This window comes from Lonchura striata, chromosome 2 (genome assembly GCF_050655825.1).
Source record: "Lonchura striata isolate lonStrDom1 chromosome 2, ASM5065582v1, whole genome shotgun sequence".
In the NCBI taxonomy this organism is placed as follows: Eukaryota; Metazoa; Chordata; class Aves; order Passeriformes; family Estrildidae; genus Lonchura; species Lonchura striata.
In genome coordinates this window covers 83,722,282-83,731,540 of record NC_140704.1, presented here as the reverse complement: position 1 = coordinate 83,731,540, position 9,259 = coordinate 83,722,282, and the positions used below count along the sequence as shown (strand labels likewise).

At 44.8% G+C, this 9,259-nt stretch overlaps 1 long non-coding RNA gene across 1 annotated transcript; it reads right to left on the bottom strand.

Annotated features, from left to right (window-relative positions):
* Window positions 1-378: 378 nt before the first annotated feature.
* Window positions 379-7,473, bottom strand: LOC146768318 (uncharacterized). The gene is made up of 2 exons (XR_014952786.1): window positions 7,072-7,473; window positions 379-5,902 (listed from the first exon to the last, which is right to left on the bottom strand). It is a non-coding gene; the product is annotated as an uncharacterized LOC146768318 (long non-coding RNA).
* Between the last annotated feature and the right edge of the window lie 1,786 nt (window positions 7,474-9,259).

Here is a 9,259-nt window from a genome sequence, read left to right as displayed (position 1 = left end):
GGGAGAGGCAGCAGCCGCTTCTCCTCTTCGGCTCTGCGAGGCTCAGTTCTAGCATGGGAACAGATGACAGGGTGACAAGGGGCTCGGGTGAAAACACGTGTTTATTGTGGAAGCGTGTTCCCGAGACCACAGGGGCACCGACCCTGCGGGTCGGTTATACCCCGTGCTGGGGGCAGGGGGGAACCTGAGACAAGGCCAATAGGATGGGAGGCAGGGGACAGGGGCAGGGAAACCCTGGGGACAGCGATGGGAAAGGCGGGGGGCAGGGACAGACCGTGTGGCGAAGGGGAAGGACAAGGGAACACAGGGTCAGGACAGAGGACCGCGAGGGGAGGGGGGATGGCAGGGGGGAAGAAGAGAAAATTACAAATCCCACACTTGCAGAAAGATCTTTTCATTTATACATCATTTGTAAACACACAGCATTTCATAGAAAACCAAGAGTAAAAGAAATTATTTCATACAAAGGAGTTCTGTGCTTCTTGACCTGATTTATATTAATAAACAGTTCACCACATACAATAAGCATTCTTCTTGAAGAGGTCAAAAACTTTGAAAGAGAAAAAAACTCAGAGCAGGATGAAGGGAAGTTTTAATTCTTTATTAAACTAAAGATCATTATAAATAGATTTGAGAAATCTCAGTTTCCACATTTTACATTTTTGCATCTTAAAACATGCCAAATGAAGTTCATGAGAGGCAGAATGCATGTTATTTTCTCCATGCTAGACATTTAAAATGCTTTTGGTATATAGATTTTTTAGGAATATAATGGTAAAGCAGGAGAAACTACTGACTCAGACTTTCAGACTTCTGGCACCTGATCACAAACCCAAGTTATGATCTCATAATCCCTTAGCAGTTGGAGCTTGAATACTCCACCCTCCATTATCTGCTAAACAAAACACTTCTTTTCCATAGTAAAAATCTGATTTTTCTTTAAATTTTTTGTGTTCTTGGAACACTATGTGTTCCATGCTGTGGAAAAACCTGGTATATTTTCTTTTGCAAACTATTATCTAAATTACAAAGGCTTGAGTCCCATATTTCAGTAAAAAAATCCCAGCTTCTTCTACATTCTGATAATTGAAGTAATTTAAGTTAGTCTAAAATTTGCAATTTAGACCATTCTTCAACCTGCTGTAACAACAATTACATTTATAGGTGCTAGTCACAACAACAATGTAGGAATCACAAACTGAATAGGAAAATATTATTTGGTGCACAGATTGAAAGACAGAGCTCCAAAATCAGCAACATGACGGATTTATTGCTCCAAGAATCTGAAGTTTCTAATATTTTCATACAACATACTAATATTTCTTTTTCTTGTCATGATGCTTTAGCAGTGTCTTCAGATTTTCTAGGAGTTCTGTATGCTTCAAAAATCCTCAGAGAGGGCATCTCCTTTCTGTTTCCTTAGCTAAGGAGAAAGACACCTGATTTGAGTACAAATAGAATAGATACTTGAGGACAGAGTGTATTCAAAATAGTAGGTGAAGAGGGTTGAGGTTTTTTGTCCTGCAATAGTGTCCAAGAAGTCTTCTGTTACTCAGCCTGCCCTTAATCTTAGACAATGTAAGGAATGTCAAGTGCCACTCTCTGCATTTATCCTTTTTGTTCACTTTTAATCCAGTTCTCCTAATACTCCCTGTGCCGGGTTTGGATGAGGCAAATTTCTCCCTGGCTACTGGTGCGGGGCCATGTTTTGAATTTGTGCAGGAAGCAATGTTGATAATTCAGGGATGTTTCAGTCACTGTTGTGCAGTGTTTAGCCGGCACCAAGGCTTTCTTACCCCACCAACAAAAGGCTTGGGGAGCACAGCCACAACAACTGACCTAAGGGGTATTCCAGACTACATGGCATCATCCTCAGTATATAAAGCAGGGGGAGAAGGAGAAAGGGGGGACAATCAGAGAAATGTTGTTTGCCTTCCCAAATCACATTATATGTGATGGAGCCCATAGGAAGTGGTGAATGCACTCCTTAACCTGCTTTGCTTGCATGCAGGACTTTATTTTCCTTACTAAACCATTTTTATCTCAACCCACAAGTTTCTTCACTTTTAGTCTAATACTCTTCCCCCATCCCAGTGCAAGGAGAGATGTAGGTGAACTGTTGTATGGGCCTTATTTGCCAGCTGGGTTAAACCATGACACCCTGCAATCTACTGGGTACCACAGGAACACGACAACAATGGGAGGCATGCTATTATTTCCAGAAACTGGGAATTTGGGAATATTGGTATTATATGTCCCTTTCTGTTGTGCAGTTAAACTGGACCAGCTGCAGCATTAGCTTCATCATTAGCAGTTCCACTGCACAGGGGCAGAAGGTGTTCAGTGTTATCTCTTTCACTGTGGTTCAAGCCCAGATCCCCACTTCAACACTCCCTTCAGGTATTTTAAATATCTACTCAGAAACCTACAAGCAAAACCAGTTATTTTCCAATAACCAAACATTTCCCTTTGCGTAACTTTAGCAATAGAGGAAGTATAGATTGCAAAATTCAACATTACATAAACAAATGCCAAAACCTATTCAATTCCTCTAAAGTGGCAATAATGCAAAGTTATAGTTATCCTGGGCTTTTTGGGGTATACATGAGTAGCCTATGTCTTCCAACCATGTCAGAGAGGAATTGGCTCCTTAATGCTAAATTAAGCATTTCTGGAAAAAGCAGGACTGCTAGTGCCTGCTTAACACACACTCACAGTAAAAAGCTGCAATTGTTGCTGAGCAACCAGAGCTGTGCCATTGCTGTGTCCCCAGCTTACCATCTCTCCCTGCACATTCAGAGGGGAGGGGGTTGGACACAGCGCCCTGTAGCTGCTGGCTATTAAACCTCTTTCTGCTTCTGTGGCACATAATTGTTATTTGTTATGAAGTATCATTCTTGATGTGTTTGGAGTATGACACATTGTCTGATCTAGGTTAAGTGACAGAGGTCTTCCTTATCTGTAAATCTTCTGATTATTAATTGTAATGATGAAATATTCCTTCATTACCAGTCACAGTTCCTTGGAAATGTTCCTTCTGTCTATTTAGCAGTGTGAAATATTATCTGGTTACTGAAAACTGAAACCAGTAAGGACCCATGACATTCTTTTAACCAGTCACGGCCTGATTGTGCCTAAAAAATCCTTCTTTCCCTTTTAAACATATGATGTCACATTTTATCCAAATATATTTGGCAAATATATTGATTTATTGCTCATTCATCCCTGTATTCCAAACAAAACAGCATCATTTGGCTTCTGTTTTCTTTTGATTAGAAAGGCATGCTAGACAATTCATTAACTCTACGCATAGTTCTCATGCTACTGCATCAATTCCTCTCTCCATTGCTGTGTAATCTTTAATTTCTGGTAGCATCCTACTGGTGATGAAAACATAAGAGAGCTTCTTCCGTCTTCCAGCAGGTTAGCCATCAGCCTTTGCTAAGCTTACTTCAGCCATCTTACACTACAGTAACAGTCTGTTTCATGCAATTTGCCGCATGCTGCAACATTCAGAATCAGTATTCAGTAGTTTCTGCCAGCAGCAAGTAAGTGGATCCTTTTGAATCTGATTAAATATGGCAAATCATTGCTTAAAAAATTGCAAGCCCAGAAGCCAGAAAATTTCTCTTCACTGGGCATTGAAGAAGCAGTTCCATCCTTTCATCCACTTTTTCTTTCCAGTTCCCACTCCTTAACCATCTCTCTTTACAACTTTGCATGCATTCTCAGAAAAATACACATCATGTAGCTTCCAGCTCCTGTTCATTTTGATATATGTTGCTGAGTGCAGGATTTTTCTTAGCAATGGCTTGCAGGATTATAACTGCTGCAGTGCGTGTACATGAATTCAGCAACCTGTAACAACCTACCTTTGGCAGAAGCTGAAAGCATGGCCTCTTCTATATATGGTTTCAGTAAAGAAACTCTAATAAAAATGAAGAATTGTTTCCCATCAGGACAATCCCAAAATCATGGCATATAGAATTAGGCTGAAGTTGTATCTTTTATTGGCAAAGAAAGCATTTTATTTCTTTCAGTAAAGTTATTGCCAAACAGTTGTCACAGTCTTAAAACTTTTCACATATTTTCACTGACAAATCAAATGTTTTTCCCTGTTTGCACTTCTGGTATTGAGCAATTATTAGTGCCCTAATTTTGTTTCCCTGGAAAACTGCCAATAACCGAGAGATGTTTGTTAGATACTTCCCATTATTATTTTAAAAATCCAATATCTATCCAGTGGGGAGGCAGTGGAAAGGGGATTTGCTTTTCCACAAGGGCTACTGCACCTGGACATCCCAAGACTTAAGGCAGAATTTAAAAGGTTAAAAATAATAATGGTGTGTTTATTAAAAACTCCTATTGAGGCAAGTTACACTACACAAAAGTAACACAGCTACTTTTTTGTTCTTAGTGGTTGAACTGTGAATTGCTCAAGTGTAGAATAAGTTCTCTTATCTCTGTCTTCCTCCATTCCCTGCAAAACATAGGCTGCATTTGGACACTTTTGGTCATTGAAAAGGTACATCATCAAGCCACATTCTATAAAAGAGAAAATAAAGCAAGATACAGACTGCTTACTTATAAAGATTTTATTCCAAATCTGCACAAAAGAAAGGTTCTAGTACATGAAGGCATAAAATGATACATGTAATCAACTATACATTAAAAAAAATTCTATATACATCATCTCATAGCCACAAAAGTTAAAAGAAAAAGTAGAAGTCAAATACTCAACTGAATAATACATTAAAATTCAAATGCATGTTAATAAGTGAGTGTGGCTTTGTTTTTATCCCTAGCTTCACATATCAAATACCTAATTAATTACATTTTAATTATCTCTTGTAAACCAAATAATATATTTTTTCTGAAAGTTTAATATACACTAGATTACATTAACACAGCATTTGCTGGAAAATTTTAAGTTTTGGTAGGACAGCCTTCCTGGTAAAAAAGTTACTCTTGCAAGAGATAAGCACAACTACTTTTTAAGTATGGAATTGTACAGAAATAGCAGTTCCAATGCATCTGGAACATGTCCTGGTAACTATTGCAAAATTTAAGAATAAAAGGTACTTGTATTGCTTCAGCATTATGGGAATCTATATGGAATCCAACCATCCCTAGCATCAATGAACCACACACCCCCACCAGGAAAAGGCAATCAAGTTAGCTCACATCAATAGTGAAAGGCCATATTTGAAACTTCTCTGCTTGTAGATACATCAATGACTCAGCCAAAACAAAGGGAAAACAAACAGTTTACAAGAAACAGTTTTATTAACTGTGTTAATCCTTGAAATAATGTTGATGTATGTTACCACTCAACAAAGCTAGTAATAAAGTAACTATCAGAGTGGAGCTGAAAGGAACAGACTTCCAGTGTGATTGTCATGGTTTGATACTGGCACAATGCCAGTGCCCCCATGAAAATGTAATCTCTCAATTGAATGTTGTGAAATGGAATGGAGAACAGAGCAAAGCAGGCTCAAGCTTAATAACAGAAAAAAACTTTATTAAGCTACTACTATAAGAGAAAGAAAGGAAGGAAAAAGAAAAAAAAAATCACACAAAGATCAAAATGAAAACTTTGCAAAGCATTCCTCCTCCCACCACCCAACTCCAACAAACCACAGTGAGACACAATCTAGACCCCAATCAGGTTTCCACCCTCCAGACAATCGATACTCAACCCATCGAGGGAGACAGAGTCTCTCCTATGCCACAGACCCCCCAAGAAAACACAGGTCCACATCATGTGTTTCCATGTCACACATGGCACTGCCCGGAGAAAAAAGTTTGCCATAGTGACCCTCTCCTTTCCATGCACAGTGCTCTCACCACCAAATGCATGGATGGACAGACTGCTTTTAGGATTTTTCCTTTCAAGGATGCCCTGCCAAGAGGAGAGAAAACAACAGTTCAGTTTTTCATTTTTTGGGACCACAGTCCCCCCCATTTTCCCATTTTCCCCTGGGGCCGAGGGTCTAAGAACAGAGATCCTCTTCTCTTCTCCTTCTTTTGGGGACAGGGGGCACTACCACAAACCCCCTAACTTTTTCTCTGTTTACTCCACTTCTGTCTTTTCCTAGCTGAAGCAGGTCTCTTGACTTTGCTCTATGTAGTAGAAAGGGACAAGCGATTGGAAGATCTCGGGATGTGATGGAAAGAAAGATTCCCTTTCCCCTCTCCTCCTGCAGCATGTTATCTATTACCCCAAAGAATGTAACCACACCTAACCCACTAGTTTTCCACTCCTGACTAACCCTAGAGACCCTACCAAATGCCCCCTGACGTAGCAAAGTCCCCCAAGACTATTTAAACCCATGAGATAAAATAATAAACACTTTCGACCGTCCACCTCACTGGTGTCTGCGTGTGTCGTTAGCCCGAGTAGCCCGGATTAGGCCGGGCTGCCATGTTATTCCTTGCAACCAGGTCGCCGTTGCCTCCCATGAAGGCAACATATCTGGTGCCGAAACCCAGGAAAAATTCGCTCGGGTAGTGGGTGTCGCCTGGCCAAGGGCAGCGGCCAGACCTGTGAAACCGTGTTCTCGGCAGGGGAGACGTCCCAGGACCCATGATCATCATGGACGCCATCGCCAGGGTCGTAAGTGCGATGCATAAGCAGTGGGGTATCGAGTGTAGGCTCAAAGACTTTTATCTTGCTATAGCAAGGCTGCTTGAGCTTGGGGCAGTTAAACGCCCCGTGGATGTTTTGCATCCGGAGATATGGGAAAAATGCACAGCCACGCTGGCCGAGGATACGAAATCCTCAGGCAGTGGCAAAAGCCTTAAGGCATGGGGCAAAGTAGAAAAAGCCCTACACAAAGCATTAAAAGAGCAGGAGACATAGAGCGTAGCGCGTACGTGTTTATTGGTTACACCCAAGCTAGGGGTAGGAGCGGGAACGCAAACCGCCCCTGAGGGTGATCAGCCCAGGAGCGGGGATCCGGGGGGCCTGGCACGTCACCCCCCTCCCCGGGCCAGAACCCAAACCCCCCCACGGAACCTTCCCAAAAATCCGCGGTTTCCCCATCCATCCCACCACCGCCGATCAGTGACCTGTTGCCGGAAGTGCAGCAATGCGTGGAATCCTTTTAACAAGGACTGGCAAAGGAAGCCAAAGAGGCAAAAACTGCGGCTCAAGAAGAGATCCTAACCACGCTGCCACCCTACTCCGTTGAAAATGGCTCTGGCAGCCAAGGAGAGGGGCGGGGCGCGGGCAGTCTCGGTGTGAAAAGCCTGGAGGCACGGGGTATTACGAATGCGCGTATGCGGGAGAAAGAGGAGGAGAGCGGCAGAGGGCTCGGAGCCAATCGGCAGCTGCGCCTGACACTGCTACCATTTAAGGGAGAGACCCCCCCCTGCAGGAGGCAGGGTGAGGCCGGGGGGCAGCAGCGATGCCACCCTCGGGGGGAGGAGTGGGGTCGGAGCCGCAAAAAACGGCACCGAGCCACGGAAGTGCGCTGGCATTCAACTTCCGACTCGGAGTCCAGCAGCAGCTCCGGCAGCTCGGAAGAGCTGCCGGAAGCCAGCTGGGACTCTGAAATTGAGGAAACGGAGCCAACGCGATTTGAAACAAAACCGAGTAAAGCTTTAAGCCGCACCAAAAAGCAACCACAATACAAACCAGCCCAGTTTACCAACTGGGGAGAAATAAAAATAGCCTGTGCTGAATGGTCCCCAGTGGCTGCCATACAAACCTTCCCAGTGAAAATCACCGGCCCGGAAGGAAACCAGCAGAGGGTATATACCCCGGTAAACCCAAAAGATGTACAGTCAATTGTCAAAGCCATTGCAGAAAAAGGAATCAATTCGGCCATTGTCTCCACTTTAATCGATAGTCTTTTTAGTAATGACGACTTGCTTCCCTTTGATATCGAGCAAATAGGTCGCATAATACTTAATGGTGCAAGAATGATTGTGTTTAGACAAGAATGGGAGGATAATTATACAAAGCTATTAGCCCAAGCATCTGGCGCGAGGCAACCACTACGCCGATCGAGTTTATCCAAGCTGATAGGAAAGCACGATGATATGATCATGCCTCAGCAACAAGCCATGCAGATGCAGGCTGAGGAGGTCAGGGCAACCACTCGGGCTGCTAAGGAGGCTATTAGTGCAGCCTCTCAGGTCATGGCAAAGCCATCGCCATGGTCCACCATGAGGCAGGCAGAGAGCGAAAGCTTCACACAGTTTGTGGATCGCCTGCAGGCAGCGATAGACTCCTCTACCCTGCCGGCAGAGGCAAAGGGCCCCGTGGTAGCTGACTGCTTGCGCCAGCAGTGCAACCCTGTCACCAAGGATATCTTACATTCCCTGCCAGCCAGAGCCAGCCTGGCTGACATGATCAGACATGTAGTAAGGGAAGAGCACCTGACACCCATTCAGGCAGCCGTCCACACCCTGACCAGTGCCATAGCATGTTTCAAGTGTAGTGAAGCAGGTCACATTGCGGCGAGCTTCCCCCAGCCGACACAGCAGCCCACGGCACCTCCACCCCAAGCGTACCCGAGAGGAGCCTGTTGGGGCTGCAGGAGGAAGGGACATCTCGCCAAGGAATGCAGGTCCTGGCCCCAGGGAAACGGGAAAGGGAGGGGGCGTGCGGGCCGCACTCAGCCTCCTCCCGCCGCGAATGCAAGGCGGCCCATCTCTGCCAACCCCCAGTGGGGTGGGGCGCCCTTATACCCCATACCCACACAGGAGGCAGCCAGCTTCGTACCCCCGCCAGCGACACAATTGCAGAATTTCGCAACACAGCCTGCGGTACCTTTGTACCCACTACCACCGCAAGCAGCACCTGTGCCGCAGGGCCAGCAGGGGGCGCCCCAGAGCGGGACCTCTGGGTGGCCCTGGCCATGAAAATAGGGAAGGAGCCCCCGAAGGTGTGGGGGACATGCCATCTTTATGGCAGTCAGGACCCCCACGTCATAGGGCTTCAGTTTTGGGCAGACACAGGAGCAGACTGCTCAATTTTTCCCCAAACACTGTGGCCCCAACACTGGCAATGCAAAGAAGTCCCCCCAGTGAACGGAGTGGGAGGGCCGTCCCAGGCATGGCTTGCAGTGACAGTGGACACTTACAGCAGAGTGATCGTGACAACACAGCACCTCAAATCCAACTCTAAAGCCACAATCCAGCACTGGCTAACAGTTATGGCATGGCTTAGTATCCCCAAACAAACTAAAACTGACAATGCTTCCAATTTTATCTCCAAATCAGTGCAAGAATTCTCCTCGGTGTAGAGCAT